Source organism: Spermophilus citellus (genome assembly GCF_964194105.1).
Source record: "Spermophilus citellus genome assembly, chromosome: 7".
Taxonomy (NCBI): domain Eukaryota; kingdom Metazoa; phylum Chordata; class Mammalia; order Rodentia; family Sciuridae; genus Spermophilus; species Spermophilus citellus.
In genome coordinates this window covers 90798924-90824799 of record NC_138188.1, presented here as the reverse complement: position 1 = coordinate 90824799, position 25876 = coordinate 90798924, and positions in this window count along the sequence as shown.

The window sequence follows — 25876 nt, the reverse complement described above, 5'->3', positions numbered from 1 at the left end:
AGCGTAAGGTTCATTAGTTCCTTGTATTACCTTAGATAATTGACCTTGTAAATCTCCATGCCCCTGTAAAGTTTTCCATGCCCTAACTGCATCTACAGCAATTTGTGCGTATACGCCAGGATCATATTCAATTTGTTGTCTTTGACCCTCATAAGGTCCCTTTCCTAATAACATATCTAGATTTCTTTGAGGGTAACCGGCTTCTGCATTTCGCCTAGCTGTCTCCATGCAAAATTCCTCATTGGCAACCTTCCATAACAAATATTGTCCTCCACAGATCGACACATGTTAGCCCAATCTGCTGGTGTCATGTCTAAGTTGGTAACAGATTCGACCATACTTATGGTAAAGGGTGCTTGAGGACCGTAGGTTGTTACAGCCTCCTTTAATTGCTTTACTGTTTTGAAATCTAAAGCATGGTGAATTCGTTGCCCTCCTGCCTGCTCAAGTACAGGGCATGCTAATCTTTGGGGTTCTGCCTCAGAATTCCGTCCATCAACTACGGGAGTTGAGGACCGCTCAGCTGTAGATGGAGCTGTTGGTTGAATTACGCCCTCTGGTGATAGAACGGAGTTAGTAGCAGCCTCCAGTTGTAATTCTCCACCTGATGGCTGTTTTTCCTCTAAGCTTTCTTTCTTTAAATTTTCCTCTGTCTGACTAGGTTGAGAGACCTTCTCTTTTGCTTGACCTAACGTTCTTTCTACCATAGTCTGGATCTCTAACAATTTACTTAACAGTGCTTCGATTTGTTTTTTACTAGATTCTAATCTACTATAAAGGTAATGTAACCCAATAAGATAGGATAAAACAAAGCCGAAGCAGAATGAAACAAAAACGGAGCAGAGAATGGTTGTATCAATTTTCTCTTTCTCAGGGCCGAATAACTTCAAACCTTGAGCCAACCATTTTTCCCAGTTTGCCTGAGAAAATTCTAGGGCTAGGGAGCTTGAAATAAAAACTAAATGAATCAAAACAAGAACACATTGTTTTTTGAAATGGTCACCCATTCTGTCGCCTTCCCTCAGGGGCTAGCAATTTTACTCACCTCTAAGCTTCAGGTGTTCCCCGTCTGGGCCACCAATTGCCACAGTCTAGCTGGGCACAGAATCATGAGCCACTCAAACAGGAACAAAACTTTATTTTTGAAAATGCCGCCAATACTCTGTACGCGCCCGGCAAGCAAGCCGGTCCACCCATGCAGTCGCGTCTACCAGAGCTGGAGCCCCGGACCTCCCCCGGAATTCCCTCCTACTATCCTTCCCCAACCAATGGGAACTCTCCAGGAGTCCCGTAACATGGCCAAGGTGAACAGCAGGAGTCCAATTTCCATATGAATGTAAATCTTAACATAATCATATCATCTCAATGGCTAGCTGGCGTCACCTTACAACCAAAAGTGCCATGCATCATTTTATTTGGTTGTGGCTCCTAGCATGTAATGATGCATGCCTGTAACTCCAGCCACACTGGAGGCTGAGGCAGGAGTATCACAATTTAGAAGCCAGTGTGGGCAACTTAGGGAGACTGTGTCTCAAAATGTAAAATAAATAGGAATGGGAACCGTGTCTCAAAATGTAAAATAAATAGGAATGGGAACGTCACTCAGTGATAGAGACCCCCCTGGGCTCAATCCCCAGTAATACACACACACACACACACACACACACACACACACACACACACACAAACACACACAAATAAAGCTGTGTTCATTATTTCTCTGTTATTTACTATCCTTCCTTTAAAATTGATTTAAAAAATAAATAAAAAGATCTCAACTTACTTGAATATAACCTAACATTCAGTTGCATAAAATCTAAGATTTAAAATATTCTCTGGAGAACCTTTCCATTTAACTCTGTCTTCTCCAACAAATGTCATATTCCATACTAGCCAGGATGATCTGCTTGTCAACATGCTTTTATGCATTTGTGTTTTTGAATCCACCTGCCTGTTATCTGCTGTACCCAAATGCCTTTCCCCTCTTTCCTTTGCCTGGTCATCTCCTTCTACTAAAGACACACCTGCTCTCCAAGGCTCTCTAAGCACAATATCCTTCAACCCAAGCACCTAGTATGCCTCTGATACCAGCTTTCCCAAAGTTGATGTATTTGAATTTTATGTTTTCTATTTCACTCCAGTATTAGTTCTTTTACATGCTAATGTGTATGTGTGGTTGGCCAAATCACTACTATTTCTTCTGCAGAGAACTAGGTGCAAAACCACTGAGTTATTACTTTATTAAATTATCTTTGACTTTGCTGTCTTTGAGTCTGTCATCTCATTTGTAGAAAAAGCCCATGGTAAATATCTGTCTTCTCTTTCATTACATCTCCCCACCTTTCATGAGTGAAGAAACTGAATTTTCTCTCTCAATCATTACACAATTTTTTAAAAAAGTTTTATTTGTCTTCTATATGTATAATTATGCTTCAATTTTACAAGATTGTTATGTGTATATCTCTATCTTAAGCACACCAATCTCTTTGGCAAGTACACTAGACCTCTTTTTATAAATGAGAACATTCAGGCTTCGTGAGTCCATGAGACCTGAATAAAATCTCTCAGGTAGTTGTGGTGGAAGCAGATGCAGATGTTTGACCTGGTTGGTTCTTGGTTGATCAGAGACAGATTAGATTAGGAATTTTAGAGCAGGCTTTCAAATCAAGCTGCCTGGGTTAGAAGTTGGCTTCTGCCACTTACTAGTTGTAGCACCATAAATTGTCTGACCTTCCCTCTCATGTGTAAGAAGATGATCCTCTAGTGCTCACCTTCGAGGACTGTTGTTCAGATTCAGTGGGTGAATGTACATAGACATTCAAACACAGAGTTTAGTCAGTGTTAGCTTCTGATATCAAGGCGAGAAAGGGAAAGAACAAGTAAAGACTAAAGGAATGTCTTTTACTAACTTGGCTGAGCAAGCCTCATTTAACACAGTGAAATACCAAGACAATGAGAATAAAGAGAGTACAAAATGGCAGAACAGCAATTTTACAAGAGAAGGCTAAATCAGCAGTAGCTACATGATGTCCACTTGTGTGACACAGGCATTATAAATTATTCTATGAGTTAGGAGGACGAGAGGTGCCAACACAGCACCATCATCGCCCTGCTGAGAAGGAGAAAGACATGCAATGACGTGTGGCTTCTTTGTAGCTCATACAGGAAAATCCAGTTTAACATTTCAGTACATTTGTAGACTTTGTCAAGCTCAACTGCACAATGATACCTGCTAAGTTTTGTTGACTCTTTTTATGGAAATAGAACTGTAACCAGTCTGATCTGTAAAATGTGTTGACAATTGGATCTTCCTATGCCATTAGTCAGCCTTAGCTGATCTTGTTAAAGAACATAGGCAAGGAGAAACAGAATTTCAGATTCTTTACAATGTAGCAAAAATCCTGCTATTCTGACTAAGCTTTTAAATGGAAAAGTCTTATTTTTATGTACAAAGAATTTCATTTACATCTAGAAAAGAACCAGCTACCTAAGCAAATTATGTGATAGATAAAATATATGAATTGCAATTTCTAAAATAAATCTGAAGGATTGGTTTGCAAGAAAAATCTCCCCCAAGTTACTGAGAAAATATTTCCCCTTGACAGGAAAGGTAATTCAAATGCTAAATTTATATACTGTATTTATTTTCAAGATTTCATGGCTTTATACAGAAAACCTAAAGATTGCTTGGAGTAATTAAATGAAATTGTTTTACATCACTGTATTAAAAGTAGATAATTCTGGATTTCTATTATAGGGATGACTGTCATAACCATACAATGATCATGAATTTGTCAACATTCAGCAAGGTGCCTATCTCTGATATATGGTAAGGATTTATAAAATAAATTAAAATATTAGTATAAACTACAAGTGCCCTTATCTATTTATTTCTTTTATTTTACTTTCAAAGTATTGTCTTTGCATAATGACATACTTGGATTTTCTTTTTAGTTGAGTTTACAGTCCACTGAATTTTGTTTTTTTTTATTTCTTGGTTTTTATTAAGTCTTAGGACAAGTTTTCATCATCTGAAAAATATCTATCAAATTCTCTTGGTATGTTATTCTAAGAAAATGTGTCTCTTATGTATAACATGGATTTTCTTTTTTATTTTAGAGTTGTAAACATAGAAACCAATAAGGTTCTAATTTTTCTTTGATTCCTACCATGTTCAGAACAAAATTTAGTATTTAAATATAAAAAAAATTCCCAAGTTTCTGGAATAATTATTCTTCTTCCCTCTTCTTTCATTTAATTTTATAAAAAAGAGCCTGCCTGCCATAATATTAAAAGAGGATTTGCTTTTCAAAGTAATAAATTTGTAAGTTAACTAAAATCATTTGTACAGTTGATATGATGAAATGAAAAATGAACATATAGGTAAATAGCAACAAAATCAAATATAATTCTAAAATGATGAAGGTTGGAAATAATAAGAGAAAGACAAAGAATATACATTCTCTGTATAAAGAGGATTAGGAAAACTACATAGGAGTGGCTGAGAAACGGATAACTTGAGAAAGAGTACAAATATAAGTGAACTAATAAGGACTCATTTCTGAAATAGTAATAATTGCTGTGGAAATGTGTACAATTGGTTGTAATGAGATGATTGCTTTTACTTTAGCTAAATGCATGTTTGTATATTTTCAATATTTCCAGATTAATTTTTTCTTCTTTTAGTTATACCCAATTCTCACCAAGAGCAAAAAGTCTTTAATTAGTTGATACTAGGTATTTTTCCTGAGGGTGCCTCTTAGTAAGAGAAAACCTGTATAACCTAATAACATATTGTGTCTTATGATGGCCTATGTTATCACACTTTAAACTCATTTTTAATTAACAGAAATATTGCTGCTGGATTTTAGGAAAGAAATAAGAGCTATAGCTAACTTTCATGACTTCAATAATACACATTCTATTGCACCTTAACACTTGAGGTCACATTGTACTCAACTTTAAATAACAATTCATCAAAATATGAATATCATTTACTTCTTACACATGAAAATGTGATTTATAATCTCATAAAATGAATGTATGTGCTGGGGACTTTTATCAATCATCTAAATAAGCTATATTATTAAGGAACTATTTGAATGCAAACAATCTGATATATTTTGCTATTCTAATTTTCTTTTTCAATGAAAACACAATATCTCAACTATAGACTCATAATATGGCATACAGAAAGACTTAAGATGTTGATTGTTTGATATTTAGAGACCCATCTCACATAGCTCTAATTTCAATAATGTGGAAATTTTCAGGAAAAAAAGAAATAAAATATTAATGAATTTAAGAAAATATTACACTACTTATTGATATATTTTAGAAGATCCATAATACTCAATATGATAGATCATTTAGATTGGAGGCAACAAATTGGCTCATAGGTTAAATAGGACCCCCTGTCTGTTTTTATTATTATTATTATTATTATTATTATTATTATTATTATTATTATTACATTATAATTATACATAATAGTTGGTTTCATCATATCATAGTCATAATTCAAGTAATATAATTTGATTAATCTCATTCCTCAATAACTTCCCTTTCCCTCTACTCCTCCCCATCCATGATCCTCTTGCTCTGCTCTACTTATCTCCCTTGTTTTTTAAAATATATTTTTAGTGGTTGTTGTACCTTTATTTTTTAATATTTATATGTGGTGCAGAGAATCAAACCCAGTACCTCACACATGCTAGGTAAGTGCTCTATCACTGAACTACAACCCAAACCCCTTCCTTCTGATATCATTATCATTATTATTTTAATAGTGTATTATAATTATATATCAGTCAAATTCATTGTGGTATATTCATTCATGGACACAGTGTAATTTGCTAGTTTTCATTCCCCAGTATTTTCACATGCCCTTCCCTCCTCCCTCCCTCTTAGATCTATTTCCTCTGCTCCATTGGTCTCCCTTCTATTTCTGTGAGATTCCTTCTTTAATTCTTTTTTCTTCTCTTTCTCTATAGTTTCCACATATAACAGAAAATATTCTATCCTTGACTTTCTGAATCTCAATTATTTCACTAAGCATGATGGTCTCCAGTTTCATCCATTTACCAGCATCTGAGATAATTTCATTCTTCTTTATAGTTGAATAGAACTCCATTTCATGACTCTATTATATATATATATGTATTTACACCATATTTTCTTTATCCATTTGTCTGTTATACGCTGATTCCATTCCATAACCTGGCTATTGTGAATTGCACTGCAATAGGCATAGATATGCATGTATCACTATAGGGTGCTGATATTAGTACCTTTGGATAAATACCAAGGAGTGGAATAGCTGGATCCTATGGTGGTTCCATTTTTAATCTTTTGAGGAATCTCCATAGTGCTTTCCAAAGTCCCACCACTTGTTTTTGTAAATATAGTTTTGTAAGAAAGATAGCCGTGCCTGTTGTTGATGCTACCATCTATGGTGGCTTTCTCACCACAACAGCAGAGTTGAAAGCTGTGCCCAACACATATGTGATCCTCAGATTCTAAACTACTTACCACTTGCGTTTTTTACAGAAAATGTTTGCTATCTCCCAATTTAGAGAACCATGGGAACAGAGCCTTCATTTCTTACAATGACAATTACATTGGGAAATGTTTTCTTAAATGCCAGTAAGAGAGAAAAGCATTCATTGTCCTTCTATTTGTCAAACATCTTTTGGGTAAACAGAAAATATTCCTGTCCTAGATATTGATATGATTTTTCAGCCATTCCTTTATGTATCTGACATCATAAGAAGTTTAGGTGAAACATTCCTAAAACAATGCTTAGAAAGCAAGTACTATTAGGTAGAATATCTGCACTAATGGCCCCAAGTAATAGCCTCTCTCCCATACTTTTTGTGCTATAATTCTGTAGTCTCCATCCACTTTGACTCTGGGCTAGTATCATGATTTGCTTTGTCAGAACTAACACTGATAATTCTGGGGCTGGGCTTCATATTTTAAGAGTATTGACAAGTGGCATGAGGACGGACCCAGATTATTCTGAGAGACCATGTACAGCAGAACTGAATAACCACATCAAAGCTATCCCTCACCTGCCACACCTCAGCTACTCTATCATATCAATTTGTGTGATAAGGATGAACAACTAGAGAGTAGAGAGGCAGCATTACTAACCAGGAATCAAATTCCAGAGCTTTTGATAAACCATTCTATTCAAGGTAAGAACAACTGTTTGTGGAATGGCCAGGTGTGAAGATTGCTCCCTTTTGCCATTCCTTCCTGGTGAAATGTACTTGCAGAATAGCATCCTATTACTGCCTCATCTGTGAGATTCAGTAGTGCAGAGACCAGACAAGAAACAGCATTGTCTGACTGATAGGCTGACTGATAAAGCAATATGTTCCATCCTTGCCTTAGTAATAAAACTCCTGAAACGGTCCGTAAAGCTCAGTAGCCAAAAGGAGAAAAAGTAGATGAGCCACATGGAGATGCAGCAGACCTCCAAGGAAGGAGCTGATGTTAAATAAATCAGAAGTGGACACTCGGCGCTAAGAAACACCAACAGAAGTTTTCTAGACAGAAATTCCCCCAACAAATTTCACAAATATTTCATGGAAAAGCACATATGCTACATCCTCAATGTGAAATAATAAGCATCAGACAAAAATTACAGAAAGAATTCTTTACTGTTTTATTTATGATTGTCAGGTCACATTCTCATTTCTCATGTGGAATGATTTTTGTTTTTTAATAGGCTTGCTGTGCTATTAGAGAATGAGGAGGAAACTATAGAAACAATGGCAAGGAGAGAAAACAAATGGGACCTGTCTCACAAAACTCCATGACAATTCCCCCATATTATGAGCAAAGCTAATGAGACTCTGTGGCCTACCTCCCAAGTAGAATCAACAATGAATCTAATACAGTGCAGTTAATTCCTTTGTGTGGGTTTAACAGTTAACAATAACCTAGATTTTTGTTTCACATGGAACAATGCCTTATGAAAACACTAAGTAATTTTTCAATAGCAAACAACCAAACCAAACAAAAAACTTGGAAGGACTTTAAATAACAATTCAACTCAAAAATAAATAAATAAAAAGTATGATATTCATAAAATACAATAGTAGTATCAGTGAAAATAAAATTTACTCTATCAATTAAACAAAGTGAAAGAACTAAATGGTAAAATAAATATGAGTCCATTTATATAAAAGTCAATAAACACAAAAATCTAAACACTATGTTGCTTAGAAATATATGGGTGGTAAAACCATCCAAAAAATGAGAAGATAAACACAAAATTGAAAAGAGTAGCTACCTCTAGATAAGAAAGAGTTGCTATTGGCAATGGACACTTAAAAATTGATGATTATTTTCTATTAGTGGTGAGTATAGCTGGGCTCATATTTTTAATATTATATAGACCTCACATATGGTATGGAATCAACACATGTTAACCAAATATTTCTCTTTCAATAAGGTTGATTAATACATTTATAATCATAACATTAATTTTTTCATTGATTCACATTGCTTTTCAATAAAATGGCGTCCTTGATCTTCTTGCCTAACACAAGAATCATAATGTCACCCATTTTGAGAAATTACATATAAGAACAGGCTCCCATCTACAAATACAAGAATGAAGGTGTAGTAGTATGTGTGTGTGTGTTCAATGTCCGTTTTGGTTGTTGGATGCCAAATGAAAGAGAAGGGATATGGATTTAAAAAGAGCCAAGAAAACGTGATAGTCCTTTAGCAAATTCAGAAAGATTAAAACATGGAAACAGATTTGATAAAACAGCTAAACTTTATATCCTAATAACCTTAGAAGGGTCTTTTAATCATTTTGAGAAATCATACAAAAAAACTCTATCTCCCTGGCAGTGACTAGCTCTAAGAACCACTGGGAGGTGACAGAAAAAGCAACATAAATAATAAAATTGTTGCTTGATCCTGAATTACAAAGAGCACAAGGTGTTGAATGAATTTTCATATCTCTATGAAAGAATTTCTTCCTTCACTTTTTCCTGGGCTCATTTTAGGGTTATTAATGTTTCTTGCTCAAAAAAAAAAGTGTAAGGAAAATAAACACACAAGTGCAAACTGCAAATGTGCAGGCACATTCAGAAGCAGGTACAGGTTTGTTTTTTTTCAGGCACTGTAAGTTGAGCCAGACCCCTTAAATCTAAGGGAAAACACCATGACCTGCAATACAGTTTCTTTGTAATTTGCTCTTCTTTCTCTGTAATGGATTCAGTCTTTTGAGAAGAGACATCTCTGATCAGAGGAACTTAGTGGGGACAGGCTGAGGATCAGAACACAGGGACCAGGATTCCGAGAGCCCAAACATTCCACATTCTCAAAATGCCTTCCAACTTTGATGTGAAATTGGAAGGTGGAAAGAAGAAAAGAAAAAAAAAAGTACTTTGGAGGGCAGAAGGGTGGTTTATGATGTTTCTCTTTTGATGGATTACCTGCTCTCTGGTACAGCAGCTGAGAGAGACGGCAAGGTTACAGTGAACATAAACTGAAGGAGAGCCCAGGCAGTTCCTGTATTCTACACAGGTCCTGCAGCTTTGATACATGGCTGCCCTGTACAAGGCCATCAATTCTCCATGCCATACCATGCCGAGTGGAATATGCAATTTGTGTGATTATAGTTATCATCATTACATCAAGCTGAACAACAATTTCAACTCTGTGAACTAGAGGGAAAAGAGGCACCAGAAGTTTTGAGTTCAGGCTGATAAAGAAATGGGAAGGGCAGACGAAGAAGAGAGTTTTGGAAATTTCTTTCATCCCTTTTCTGCTGGTTTCAGTTCTTGACATTCCAGTACATGTCTGGGCTCTAATTGGACAGATTCTGAGTCAGTGCATGTGCAGCCAAGGAATCTTCACCTGGGTCAATACTCCCAGGCGAATCCTAGGATATTTTAAAAAGTGGCTCAAGAATGGATACATTGCGAGTGGCTCCTTATGGAAGTGCATAAATCTATGAACACATCTGTCTCTTGACTCCGAACAGCCTGTGGTACCATTGGTTGAACCATTGGATTTTGTTAGATGATCAGAGAAAATTTCCTTTAGTGGCAGGAATTTGTTCAGTTCCCCTGTTTCCAGAAGGGTGCTTAACATTAAATCAGCATCAATCAATAAATATAGGTTCAATGCATGAGGATATCCATACTCTGTCAACTTTATCACTGAACATTGAGTTCTGTTGGGCATTAGCTTCCCTATGTGGCATCTCTTTTGTAAATTAAGGTGTAACATATTTCTATACTGTTGTGATAAATATATAAAGTATATAAATGCATTAAGTCTTAACCCAAAGACTGGAGTTCATTTTCTCATGGTCTAATACTATACTTTAAGAAAATGTGCTACGGATTTATTTGAAGGCATGAAATGGAATCGTTTCCAGTAAGCACAGTCCCTATTGACAATAACTTATTGGCCATATCTTCCCAATGTGTTAGTTCCCATTGTGCTAGCTTTTCATTGCTGCTATCAAAATACCTTACAAGAACAACTTAGAGGAGGAAAAGTTTATTTTGGACTCATGGATTCAGGGGTTCAGTCTATGTTCAGCTGACTCAGTTGCCGAGGGTCTCTAGAGGAAGAGCAGCATGGCAAAAGGGCAGGGTGAACACAAGATGCTCAGCTTATGGCAGCCAAGATGCAGAACTAGAATCAGGAGCCAGAGAAAGGCATAGTCACCAAAGGCCTCCACGTCTTCCTGCCAGTTACCACCCAGTAGTCCACTCACATTACACCATCAAATGGATTAATCCATTGATGAGGTTAGAGGCTTGATCATTGCCTAAAAAAGCCTCATCTCTCTGAACTGTGCTGTATTAGGAATCATGGTTTCAAAACATGAGTTTTTCAGCAGACTTTTCTAGATTCAAACCATAATACACATTAATAAGCCTGAAATTGACTTTGGATGTGGGCTTTAGATTGATGAAAAGAATTTGTGTTCCATATAGGTTTTAGTTGTTATGTTCCAGAGAAGAATGAATAAAAGTACAATAGAGGCTGCAGTTGCATTTTGGAAAATAAATAAGAGTCTCTCAACTGATACAAAATTTAAAAAATAATACCAAATATTTCAGCATTCAACTTGGATTAATTCAGTTTAAAAATGCTATTCCTAGTACGGGAATTTTTTTTTCCTGAGCCTAAACATGTCAACATGGCATGTCTTCTCAATTTTTTTTAGAGAGTACTATTGACAATGCCACAGGGGGCATTTAAACGTATCTATATATCTTCATTTATATCTCTCTCTATATACTTGCATATGTATGAAAAAACATAATAGGGTGTCAACAATTATGTCTCCTTACAACAACTATTATAAATGTCTCTAAAAATTCAAATGAAACAAATAAATGAAAGCATTATAACATAGAGAATTCAATAACTGTACAATTTGAACTTACTTTGAATGGAGATTGGTTCATTCCAAAGATTGAACTTCTTATTTTAGTAGATAAATTCAAAGCACTAAATTTAGCTAGAATATTATTGTCCTGTAAATGTTAGCTGTACATTTGAAGAAATAAATACATCATAGTCAATTATATCAAAGTTGAATGTTATGGCCACAGTGCCAAAAGTAATGTACCTTTTAATTTTTTATCTGTTAACAAATCAAATTACAAGTGATTCATACGTTACAATATTTTGAACAAAGAAAGTAGGGTCTTCAGTTTTCTACAAAAGGGAAAATATGGAGTCATCAGGGAGGATAAATGCTTGTTTTGACCAGTTATGTCTTAGTGAAATGCTAAAGAAAGTTCACCGACAATTTTTTTCATTAGTTTTGGTTTTGCTTTTCTATCTCTTCCTTGTTTTACTGAAGACTCATTCCCAAAAAAGTACTGAAGGTGATAATGATTCTAATATGAGGAAGCTTCAGTCTGCTCTCAGTTGAGACAACCTGAATTAATGTGCTTCCTTGCTAGTGATTGAGGCTAAATTTGTGTTCACAGGAATCAGTCATTCCTCAGGGGTTTTTCTCAAGTCTATTTCTCAGAAAAAGATGAAATTGTCTCAGTATATAGAGTAAAATATTAACTTGAACTATTTTCCGGATAATGAAAATAGATTCTTTTGATATAATTTGTAACAAGAGTTGTTTCTGGACGGATGGAATTTGGGATTGAAACTTCATTTTGTTCTTCTTTTTCATAGCCACTTGAGTGAACACACACATTTCTCTATAATAATGAATATATACCTCCCTTGTGAAAATAAATGGTAACTCTCTTAAAAACAAATTAATGAGGAATTATCTCATTATACAAAATTAAATGATAAAAAGGCTTTTATGAATGAGTGCTATTGTGATGTGTTGTGCATAGTCTTGTCAATGTTTACTGAAACAGAAGTTCATTGATGTTAAGAAGCAGTTACTTCATTACTACCAAGTGTCAGGCACTGATCTCATGGAACTCACATTCTAGTTAGAGATAATAGACAAAACACAACCATGTAACATCAAGTAATGACAACTATTGTAAAAAAAAATAACTAAGAAAACATCATATGGGGATGAAGAGTGAGAAAAAAATGGTGCTGTCTTATATAAACTGGACAGGGAGCAACACTCAGATAAGGGACATTTTAGCAGCAATGACTGAAATGGTTGAGCCTAAAAATCTCCCACAAGAACTTCACAAGCAAGAGAAGGGCAAGTGCAAGCCTTAACTGGTACCATTCTTGGCCTTTTCAATATCCAGGAGACCACAGTAGATAGTATGGACTTTAAGAAGGAAGTACAGGAAAAAGTCAGACAGGTTATCAAGAGGTCATAGTGTGTGGAGGCTTCATGACCATAATGAGAAGAAAAGTTGCTGAAGATTTTTGACAGAAATGATATGTTCCATTCTCTTTTAATTAGATTGTGCTAGCCACTGTGTGGACAGTAAACACTAGCAGGCCAAGAGTGGAAGCCAGGAAGCCAGTATGGAGCCAGTGAACAGGAGAGGGAAAGGATAAAGACTCTTACTTTCTGGGTTTATGGCTGAGTACTTCTTGGGTATGTAGAACTCTTCAGCTCTCCTTAGGAGATTTTTTTCTGTGACATACATGAGAGTCTCATTTGATAATACCCAAAGCAACTATGAACAAAGATACCAGCTCTGACTCGAAATTATTTCCATCTTATTGTCTGTGATGAACAAAAGCATTACTATAATGACAAAAATTAATCTTTCGATTTTATTTCCATCACTTAGTGTATAATTTTGTTCTACTGAAGAAATGTTTGGGGAGTAAAAGTATTAGCATTTAAATGATTTATATTAGACTCTATTATATCTATTTAGTATCAAGATTGAATTTTATTCTTATGATGTAGGGGAAAATAGAACAAAGGATCTTAGATGAGGCGCATGGAATTGTTGAATCTTTTCTCTGCAGGGGCAGAGTTTCCTGTATGAGAGGGTCAAGTGTATCCAGGAAACCAATGCAGAAAGAAGGCCTTAACCTCCAAAAAATTTATATTTAATTTTGAGTCTCTCACAGAAGCATTAAAAAAGAGAAATGAAAACAAAGGGTGGAAAAGGGAAGATTAGATAGCAGAGCAGGTTGTTTACTTTCCTTTGCCTTCTGGATTTTCATTCTTTTCTTTTATCTCTGCAGCCTTGAGGATTTATTGGCACCCATTTCATTTGTCTTTCTCTGGGTTTAAAATTGAGGTGATGAGAAGGAATATTACCTGTGTGCCTCAGAACATCTATGAGTGACATGGGATAGTTGCCTGGGAAACTAGAGATGAAATGCTACAGGTCTTTGAAATGCTTTACATTTGAGAATAAAGCTCAGTTGCAGTTTAAACAGCATAATGACCGTGAGTATTGATCTCACATGTTATCTGTTATGGTATTTGAGCTTCAGATAATAGAAAATTCCCAACCCAAAGTGGCTTAAACAATAAAGAAATGCATCATCCAATATAACTGGAAGACCAGAAGGTGGACCCCTGGTGTGTAGTAATGAGAGACACAGTGTAATCAGGGATCCAGGCCCTTTCTCATCTGCTGTCTTCAGGATCACCTACTCCTAAGGCTGGTTATTCTGGTTTCAGGAAGGCTGTTGGTGGCCATCAGAGGGACACTAATTCTCATCTACTTCTAGCAGAAAAGGAAAAAGGATCATTTTCCCCTTAGCATAGAAAATATTCCTTCTTTTTAATCTGATTGAGAAAAACTTAATTCATATTTTTCACCTCCAGACTAGGGAATGCCAGCAGAGAAGTGACTTAAACTAATCAAAATCTCTCTTGAGGACTGATGTATTGTGAATGTGAATCTCTAGACTAAAGGAGCTTCTATCAGGAAGAAGAAAGGGAGAAGTGGGTATTAGGTGTCATCTATATCATTCAAGGAAAAGGCAATCATTAACAGCGGACTCTGCACTGGAAAAATAGAAACGTCATCAAGTTTCATTATTTTTCTTCTTGTCATCAAATATGGGACATGTATATCCTTCAGTAAGAAATAAAGTAGGGAAGAAGGAGAAGCAGCAGTTCTGGTGATTCCAACTTTTGTTCTTTTCAAATTATTTTGAAGCTTCCCATCAAAGCACTTTGAAATAATAATTTTAAAACATAAATGATTCCAAGGCTATCATTGAGCATCCAGGAGTTAAAAGTCAATGGATATTTGTTTTGTTATATAACAATAGTTTGCTCATTATAGTTTTTTTAATCCTAAATCCCATATTTAAGAGACTTATAAATTATTTCCAGCATCTACATTAAGCATATCTATAAATATAAATATTATGAAGCTATTGAATAAGTCTCTGAACATTTTCCTTTTCTTTCTGGAATAATACATTTTTTCCTTGTTAAAAGCAATTTTTAGTGAGGAAGGCCTGACCAAGACAGAACAGATCTATGTGATAAACTTGCTTTATTGGAAGAATTGCTATAATGGAAGAATTTTTTAGTTTTCTATTAGTGTACCATTAATGGCCAAAAAATTAGTGGATTTAAACACTGAAAAATTATCATATCATATTATAGTGTCTGTAGGTCAGAAGTCTGATTATGGTGCATCTAGGTTTACAGTTCGTGTTTCACAAGGCTGCAATTGTATCTGTGACCAAAGGTCACTCACATTATCACAATGACCTGAGAATCAGTGTCCTCTTCCAAGGTCATTAAGGTTGTTGACAGAATTCATTTCCTTGTAGTTTTAGGACTGTTCCCATTTTCTTACTAAATGTACACTAAGGATCACTCTTGGCTCCTGCAAGCCACCCCTCGTTGCCTATTAGTATTTGCTTTCTCCCTGGACAGCAGCAGCAGTCATTTCTGATTTTCATTCTCTTGACTTCCTGTATCTCTGACCTCTAAACATAGACCTAAGGTCTCATATGATTAGCTCAGACCCATTGAATATTCTCCCTATCTTAAAGTCAGTTAATTTGGGACTATAATTTGGTATGTAAAATCCCTTCATAATATCACCTAGAATAACTGATATTAGGGAACTTCCAACACATTCGGGCTAAGTTTACAATGAACATGTTGCATATTTCAAAGCAAGATACAAAATTGGCTCAGATCAGGTATGTTGGAAGCTCAGTACCTCAAGAGAAATATACATCTCTCTCTCTCTCTCTCTCTCTCTCTCTCTCTCTCTCTCTCTCTCTCTCTCTTCCTGCTTTCCTCTCCTATCTATGCAGCTGAAGACAAATGAGTTTTCTCCTCTACAAAATAAAATAACAATGATGACAACAAATATAGAAATACTTTCTTAGGCTGGAAGGGCAGAATAAGAAGAAAGGAAGAAAGAATAGTATAATAAAAGATAAATAAAAGATAAAACAGTATGCCTAAAGAAAATGAGGAAGAATGTGATTGAGAAGATATGGGTAAAACAAACAAAAAACCAAAAGCAAGCAACCATAAGAGGGAAGAGAGTTTGGAGAGAGTTACAAGAATAAGCAGCATTATACAAGAAAGGCAAGATGGGAAAAGCAAAGCAGAGAAGACAAAACTAAAAGGAACAATAATGATGGCACCTGTGGCTATGGATTTGCAGTTGTTTGAGCATGCCACTCTGCTTTTTTTTTCTAAATGATTTTGTGTGGTGAAGAAAGGCTGATGGACGCATGTACTTGTGTGTGTGTGTGTGTGTGTGTGTGTGTGTGTGTGTGTGTATATATATATATATATCTTGTTAGCAGTATTTCTCAACACTCTGTTATAGTCTGGCTTCTGTTTTGAGGATCTAGGCAAAGCAGATATTGCACTTAATAAAAACATGTGAAGGCCAAAAACATAGCTACAAATAAAAGAAATTAAAAATAGCCCAAGGTTTTCTTAGAGCCTCCTTGCAACCAGATATTTGGACCAGAAAGTAGAAATGTATGTAGCCCAGTGTGGTTTTTCTCTCCTTTATCTTTTTCAACATACTAGCAAGAATGAACATAATTTAAAGGCAACTTTATAACCTCATTCCCTAGAACACTACAGAATAAAGAAATATTGCATAGGAGTACCAACCAGTTCTTAGTTACTAAATCTGAAATGAACAAATAAAGTCAATGAAAGAGGGTTAGCTACACTGAGATATTTGATAGTTGTGTGTGTCTGTGTATGTGTGTAAAATATACTTGTATTACATATGTGTAAAATCAAGTCCAGATGTGTTCCAAATGGCTATCCTTTAAGCAGTACATCTGCATCTCTTCTAAAATAACTTATGAAGTCTTGCAGGTGCATTTTCTCTTTAAGAAGAAAGACCATATAATACCCTAAATACAAGAGACTAAGTTTTGGCTTCAATTTCTTTGATGTTCATGAACCTTTAGGATTTTAGCTCCATAAAAGAAGGGCCTAGGCAGAGATTGAAAGTTCCTATGACACCAGCTGTCAGAAGCAGACAAAGTGAGGATAGACACCCAGCTGCTGCTAATGTCTTCTATAAAGATTAACTTTTCTCTTCAGTGAGACACTGTTGACCATGAGATGCTGCTGTTGACTCATTTTCATTTCTTGTGGGAATTTCTGAGAGTGCTGCAAAGAAACAAAAAGAAATGAGATGAAACATCTTTCTCTGTTTGCCAAGAAGCTTTAGGATATAGCAAAGGGATGATTCAGAATCCAACTTTATTATGACTCTGATGCCCGTTATAATTAGATGACTACCTGTTTGTCTTCTGTCAGACATTTCTCATAAAAAGGAATGGGAGAGGCTCTGACAATAATGACAGTGGTTTGCAGGACAATTGATAACAGCTGCCAAACAGAAAAAATATCAAGATCATTAATCTATTCCAAGATGAATATGAATTCCAGCAAAAGGCAGTTTCCAACATTGACCCCCTCAGGATGGGCACCTGTTTTCCCTTGAGTTCTAGATCTGACTACCTGCATGGGAATCAGTATTTGTGGATTATCAGGCATCATTTCTCTCATCAATTCCAAGAAATAAAAAAAGAATTTGTGTGTGCTCCATTTCACATATTGTTGTTCAGATCAATCTCCTGCTTCCTAACTAAACTATTATAAAGTAGTGACACTTTATGACTTCAGGCATACATACAATGTTCAAGAAAGCCGCCAATTTCTCAAATAATTGCTAATAATTTACTAGCACTATAGGCACTCAGTAGTCCTATGATTATTTGGTTCAGGAAATTGTACTGTATCATTTTGAAAATTATGACTATAAATAAACAGAAGGCAATCTTGTCAAGTTGATGTATTTCTTCTGTTACCTGAGCTTTGTCTTGGTTGGATCTCAACTCTAATGAAGACTGGCATGGTTGATTGTAGTTGAAAAGGTCACAGTTGTACCAAAGTCTATATAAATATCTTTGTCTCAGTATGTCTCTATCATGCAGCTGCTGCTGAATTTTCCTGAGAGAATACTCTAGGAGGGCTAGAATCAATGTACCAGTTTATGGACAGCGGTTCTTAATATGTATCTCTGTTAGGGAAAATAAAATGATTTAATGAATAATAGAATTCTCTAATGTATGAGGAGCATCAAAATGGTATATTTATGAATTGTTTAAAAATGTTATTTTAATTCAGAATAAGACAATTTAAATATAAAATAATACTAATACTATCCCTATGTGCCCTTATTCTAAACTTTGTGAATGTGAATTACTTGATCGTGTTTCCAGAATATTCTGTCTAAAGAAAGAGTATATAGGTGAAAATTTGTGTTTGTTGCTTTTCCTCATTTGACAAGCCAAGCTGGTACATCCATATTAATGAATTAAACTGATTCTTTCATTATATCTGGAATGCAACAGTAAATAAATAATTTATTAATTGTGTTCTTTTATTCAAGCTTCTAGGGTAATTGTCATGATACCTAAGTAATCAGACTCAATCTAAATAAATTAATTCAATAAAATATGAGCCTAAATTATACCTAAATGGAATAATTTCATTAACACTGTCAGTAATGCGTGGAAAATCTTCCAGGCATTTTAAAAAGCATCAGTAGGTTAAATGTGATCAATAAAATATGAGTAACAGTAAAATTCACAAAATTAAGCAAACTATTTTACTGGTTGGAAGAGGGGTGATGATATTGCTCCTTAATTTACTGAGAAACTTAAGGTTTCCTACATGAAAATACTCATCTTCCATCTTCTTTTTAAAAACCATCCCATTTCTCTGGCTCATTTCCATTACACAGTCTCTGAGAAAGAATCATTTTTTTTTCTAATTTAGTTTACTCATTTGCTTATGATCTAATCCCAATCAATGCTCTGTCTTGTCTAGGTTTTGGTTTGTCAAATAAGTTCTTTAGAATTGCACATACTTACCTTCCTTCCTTCTTTCACTCCTTTCTTTCTTTTTTCTTCCAATTATTTCCTTCCATTCAGCCTGAAAATATGGTTAAGGGTGGACAACAATCAACCTCCCCCGCCCCCATGAAAAGCAAATAACTTTCTCCAAATGTTATCATGTTCAAACTACTTGCTGTTGTGTCACTTTTTATAATTATCTTTCAGAAACCTTAGAAAATATTTATATCCCTGGGGTCTTTCCTTCCACAGAGCTGACTTATTTTATATAATCAGAATTTTTCTCTCCAAGATCATCAAATAACTTTTAATTGGCACATTAATTTTCTCTTCAATACTGATATCAATACCCAAGGTCTTTTCTTGAAATATTTCCTTTCCAGTGCCCATTATTTGCTTCCTATCTCTGAATTCACTATTTTTTCTCTTTTATTTTCTCTTTCTATGTTCTTTTGCTAACTCTCAATGTCCTGCCTCAACCTACCAGCTAAATTCTGGAAAATATGGAACCCTGACCTTATTTTGTTTCACTGAATTCCATCCTTGTTTTCCTGCTGACTGGATTAATTTCTTTAATCACAAATTAATTCCCTATTGAATTAGGTCCCTAGACTCTTTCCTTCTGGTTTAATTTATTCTTGAGTTGCTATTCTTCCTTTTAAGATATGATTAAGCTGCTGATGTTACAATTTCAAAAATCTAAAATGCAAATGGATTGAAAATATCTAAATTTAAAATTTTGTATCTTCATAAGCATTTTTAACCCTTGATCAACATTCCCAGGTCATCAACTTGAAACCTTGTTATAAAATTTGCTGCTTCTTTCCTCTAGCCTTTAAATTGCATTACTCCATGTCTTGATCTCTGATTAATACTTCCCAGTTGTTACATTTATCTCTCCCTTTCTTTCCCAGACTAGAGTGAACATATGAGTTTGGATTTGGTTATTTCCTACTAAATTTCCTTATTAGAAATGACAAGTTTCTTATGGGGTTCACTTATCCAATCTTCTCTGTACAAGACAGGTGCATATGAATAACCTCTGCTTACTTGCCTGTTTAACCTCTAAATCCCATGAGAAATAGTGCCTTCCTCTTCTGCCAAGAGACTTCACATGTCATGATCTCTAACCCAACTAAACAAAATTCTTATCTTTTCAATTATTTCATTATCATCAAAGTCATCAATATCATGTTAGAAATCACAACTTTGTTACTATAATTTTTATCTGCTTTATAAATATGTGCTCACTTAATTGTCAACAGCCCTAAAACATAAACACTTGTATTTTTTCTTGGTAGATGATGAAACTGAAACACAGAAAGTCAGTTGTTCAAGGACACTTTGGGAATCATGGTTTTCTTAGTGGGGACTGTCATTGATGATGTCTTAGCTCCTGGGTTCTGATATCCATCAGCATGTGTGCACTAACATCACAACTCCCATCACAACTCCCACAGAGACCACAGCCAATAATAGAATGCAGCAGGGGAACTAATAAAGAACCATTCTTACTGGAGTGAGATGGTATCTTAGGGTGGTTTTGATTTGCATTTCTCTGACTGCTAGAGATGGTGAGCATTTTTTCATGTACTTGTTGATTGATTGTATGTCCTCCTCTGAGAAGTGTCTGTTCAGGTCCTTGGCCCATTTGTTGATTGGGTTATTTGTTTCCTTATTGTTTAATTTTTGAGTTCTTTGTATACTCTGGATATTAGGGCTCTATCTGAAGTGTGAGGAGTAAAAATTTGTTCCCAGGATGTAGGCTCCCTATTTACCTCTCTTATTGTTTCTCTTGCTGAGAAATAAACTTTTTAATTTGAGTAGGTCCCATTTATTGATTCTTGTTTTTAACTCTTGTGCTATGAAATTCATCTGGAAAAATAAAAGACCCAGAATAGCAAAAGCAATTCTAAGCAGGAAGAGTGAAACAGACGGTATAGTGAAACACACGGTATAGTGAAACAGGCGGTATAGCGATACCAGACTTCAAACTATACTACAGAGCAATAGTAACAAAAACAGCATAGAACTGGTACCAAAACAGGTGGGTGGACCCATGGTACAAAATAGAGTACACAGAGACCAATCCACAAAATTACAACTTTCTTATTTTTGACAAAGGTGCTAAAAGCATTCAATGGAGAAAGGATAGCATCTTCAACAAATGGTGCTGGTAAAACTGGAAACCCATATGCAACAAAATGAATCTGAATCCCTTTCTCTCGCCATGCACAAAAGTTAACTCAAAATGGATCAAGGAGTGTGATATCAAAACAGAGACTCTGTGTCTGATAGAAGAAAAAGTTGGCTCCAATCTACATATTGTGGGGTCCGGCTCTAAATTCCTGTTGGGGTAAGATTTAGATCATGGTCAGAAAACTTTCCCAACAGGCTCCTCTAATTTTCTCTCATAACATATTCTGCAAACAACCTCTTGAACTTCTAATTTATATTGGTCTGTGCTTCTCAGAGAACCAGGACTACTATAGTCACACCACTACTTTGAGGCTGGGTTAAAATTCACACTAGAAAAATCTATATCCAAATGCTATATACTCACTTAATTACTAAGACAAATCTTCTATCCACACTCCCAACCACTTCAGCCAGCTCTAGTCCAAACTAGGGTCACTGTTCATTTCCACTCTGTCATTTTCCATTTGAAATGCCTTCTAATCTCCCTTTCAACATGAGAGTCACTCTTCCATATGAAATTCTGCCTATTCTTTGGGATCTTTTAAAATACCATTGATGGGGCTGGGGTTGTGGCTCAGTGGCAGAGCACTTGCCTAGCATGTGTGAGGCACTGAGTTAGATCCTCAGTACCACACATAAATAAATAAAAAATAAATGTACACCAACAACTAAAAAATATTTTAAAAATAAAATACCATTGACACAACTAGAATTTTCTCTTCTTCGAATCTCTACTTTTGCTTCTTTTTTTAGTTAAACAAAGATTTCCCCCATTTGTGTAAAATGGTACCAAAGATGTAATTCAGCTACATTCTGGTGTACTGTGTGACCTTGATAATGGGATATTTCTATGGTTCCCTGTATCCAATCATGGTAAGCAGAGGAAAATAGAAATAATATCCAAGCTAGTAAAATAGTCTTCACAGTGTTGAGGTTCTATCAAAATTGAAAACATATATATATATGTGTATACTTTAGCATTATATCAAGATCATGGCCTATGTTCATTAGAACTTCTATAACATCAATGAAATGAATTTTCAGACAGTACTGGTAAGTTACAGAATTTTTAGGGTGGCTATTCTTTGAATCTCTTTCTTTTTCTCCCTCCCTTGTTCTCTTCTTTTTCTGTCTGTATGTTTCGTTCTGAATGGAGAAGAGATAGAGTATAAATTGACTTTTTCTTATAGTTAAATATAGATCAACATCTAAAAGTAATTTAAAATGAAGGCATTGATCATTTTGTAGCTGCAAAAATCCAAAAAAAGGAAAAAAGAATGATGACTAGACTTTATGTCTTTTGATATAAATATGGCCTATGAAGTAATCTTGTCAAAAAAATAAATTGAAAGAGAAACTTAATTTTGAGTAAACCCTTAGATCCAAACATTGGTTTAGTGGAAATAAAGATGACTGATGAACATGTCAAATGAACCTACAGAGATGTAATCAGCAGTTAACTCTTCTTTTCCCCCAATATCTAAATTATAGCGAGAAAGCAAAATTAAAGGAGATCCTTATAGATTAAAAGACTCAAAAACCGTCTCAACCAATTGAAGTATGTAGGTTTATTTTAATCCTGATTCAAATAAATCATCAAGAAAAACACATATATGAGACTATTTTAATTTTGAACATTAGCTAAATGCATATCCAATAATGTTAAGGGGCTATTGCAAAATTTTAAGTAATCACTGGCATTGAGGCTATGTTTTTTTATTTTGTAAAAAGATATACTCAGAAATGCATAACAAGGTATTTATTGATGATAGACTCTGGTTATCTTATAGTTTATAGGGTTTTTTCCGTTCTCTTTGCATGAATATCTGATAATAAACTGATGTGCAATTAATACAAAGGAAAAAAACGGAGTCTGAGTGAATAAATCACAAAGACCAACTAGCACTTTTGATGACCCCCTCAAACTGGATGTATAACCCTCAAATTGGCCTGTATCACTGCAGAGATGAGGCCTTGGAGCATAGTCATAAGCACTCAATCCACAGGTGCCTGTCTGATCAGACATAATGCAGTATTATTACCAGAAAATGGTTGTTAGAAAAGGTAGAAGATTCAGGGCACAGCTGTATTTGTTTGTTGTATCACTATATCATATTCCTATTATGAAAAAAATTACTGTCATAAAAGTTTTTAATGATGAAAGAGTTAAAACAAAGATACTATGTGATTTCCAAAATAGTCTCATGAAGAATGATGTATGTTCTGAGGAAACAAGTCCCAGATCCAGCAAGGTGTGGAGGCGTGGTTCAGATCATTGCTCAACTCTCTGAAACGCCTTGCGAAGGTGGGTTACAGTAGTATCCCCCAACCTGATTGAATTGCTCAAGTGCCAAGTGCTTACCCCAGGGCCTCCTTTCATGTTCATCACTACTCTTCTTGTTAGTATTCCTCATGTGCAGACCATGAATCTGAGGATGAGAGGTAGTGGGATGGCCAGGATGTGCACAGTCCCAGTGAGGTGCAGCAGCAGGCTGCACTGCCTCCCAGGACACTAAGGTTTTCTTTGCTTCTCACTGGGCACCAGCTCACAAAGTGCAGCAGCTGTCTTTAATCTCATGTTTCACTTTCTCTAAACTTCTTCCTAGAAGTCAGCCTGTGCTGACTGCTTGCTTTCCTATGCTTACCTCCCTCTATCTTGGGTCTCATTGTTCCTAACCACATCCAGTAGAAAAACCAGTCTGGGATCCATGGCATCTCCAGCTCTAGGCCAGTCACCTTGTCCTCATTTGCACAAAAAAAGCCCAAAGCTAGCTTGAGTCATGCCACACTCTCCTGTGCAGGAAGACACCTCCCTTTTCACCCTATTTTTCAAGCACCATTGGAGGTAGGATCAGACTGGAGTTGTTATTTTAAATAGGTTGGTCTGAGACGGACAAAAATTGAACCAAATTGCAAAGAAAATGAAAGAGAAACATGTGCCAAGGAGCTGAGGAAGACTCATGCCAAACAAATGGGACAGCAAGAAGCTGGTGTTGGGCAGAAAAATGAGAAAGAGGAGAAATAGCAGAAAATGAGGTAGGAGCAATGGTCAGGTCCTGGATCTAGGAACATCTTGTAAGCCTACGTCGGGACCTTAGATACCACTGGAAGTCAAGGGGAAGACAGAGACCAGGGAGTTGTGAGCCAAAGGAAAGCACCCATGATACAACTTAGACTCCTCACTCCAGCACCTCTTCACACAACACACAGAGGAAGAGCAGAAAGGAATCAGGGACACCAGGTAGGGGTGGGTGGTGTAAGGGCAGAGACATGGGGGCTTGGACCAGAGAGTAGATGCACAGGTGGAGAGGCGTGTCCAGATTCTGAATCTTACCTAAGGCTGAGCCCATAGTGCACGTTCATAGGTTGGATGTGCAGAGTACATTGCTGCAGAATGAAGAGGGTTCCAAGGTTTGTGCCTGGGATATCCACTGAGTATTACTACCTTTGTAATTTTTATAGTCATGCCCTCCCCCAAACATCCAGACTATTCCAGAAGGTTTGATATTATAAAACAACATACTAAATTCATATAATAAACTTAAATCTATGTGATGAATATGATTTTTTTTCTTATTCATCTCTAAGAACTTTTGGCACATAAAGATATGTCAAGTGCTTTGTAACGTTGTGAACAACCAATAAAAAAAAAAAGAATATTAGCCCTTTTTAAATATGCGTTTGCACATATCTATTCTCCATTTATCATTTTCCTTTGAAATTTATATCTTGTGTCATAATAATTTTTGAAGTTTTGTATAATAAAATTATAATAAAATCTGTTGATTTTCCTTTTGTTACTTCTGGGATTCTTTAAAGGTTTGAGAGAAAAACATAGTAAATGATACATACCAGAATCTTTGTTTTAGAAGTAGTCCTTTAAGCTTTTTTTCCCTCCTATTGTATGGCTAGTGTTCTGTGTTGGTTTTATGTTTCTTCAGGGTCAACTTGGTGATCTACATGTATAAGGAAGTCATTCACTTATGTAGCATTTTTAGGATTATTAATATCAAGTTGTCTATAACATTACTTTTGCTCTTTAAATTGCCTATTTTTCTATGGCCTATCCTCTTGTTTATATCTAATATTTGCATTTATGCTATCTCTGTGAATTATAGCTTGGTCTATCTGATTATATTAAAAGAACTGAAATATTTTTAGCAAATGATGTATGTTCAACTTTACCATAAGGATTAACCTGAGCACATCAGGTCACCTGTGAAAGCAACCGAGGTGGCCCAATACTTTAAAAAGGCCAGGATTTCACTGAGCAAGTTTTTTTCTGTTTGCTTCTTGTGTTTCAGAGTCAGGACAGACCATTTTGTTATAATATCAGTATAATATCAGATGCACAGGGAAAACTTGCCCATCACTGCACCTCTAGAGGAGCACAATTCCTAAAATACAGTAGGTACTCAATTAATATTTCATATACAAATGAATAAATAAACGTGGATTTTTACCTTATATTTTATCCATTGCATTTAAAATAAGCATATTTCTGAGTGAACCATTAACTAAATGTCTTAGTTTATTTCATCGATTCTATATGAATGACCATTAGCGTCTGTGTCAGGGCTGCATTTTCAGATTGCCTCTCTGTACTCTGGGGTTGCAGTCTGTGAGGAGATACAGCATTATACGGTATCAAGGAAAGAGAACAGTTGAAATTTCAACTCAAGAGCATCTTCACCACACAAAACTCTGCTCTTACCCAAGGGTGACAAGCTTTCTTAATTTCCATGTCTTTGTCCTACTGTTCCTTATGCCCTGAATGCTATTTTCTTTTTTATTTGGCTAGACCTTACTTTTCCTTGAAGACTTAGCTCAGATTTATCTCTCCAAGTAGCCTTCCTTAGGCCTCCTTAGCTCAGGGAAGATAATGCCCCTTCCC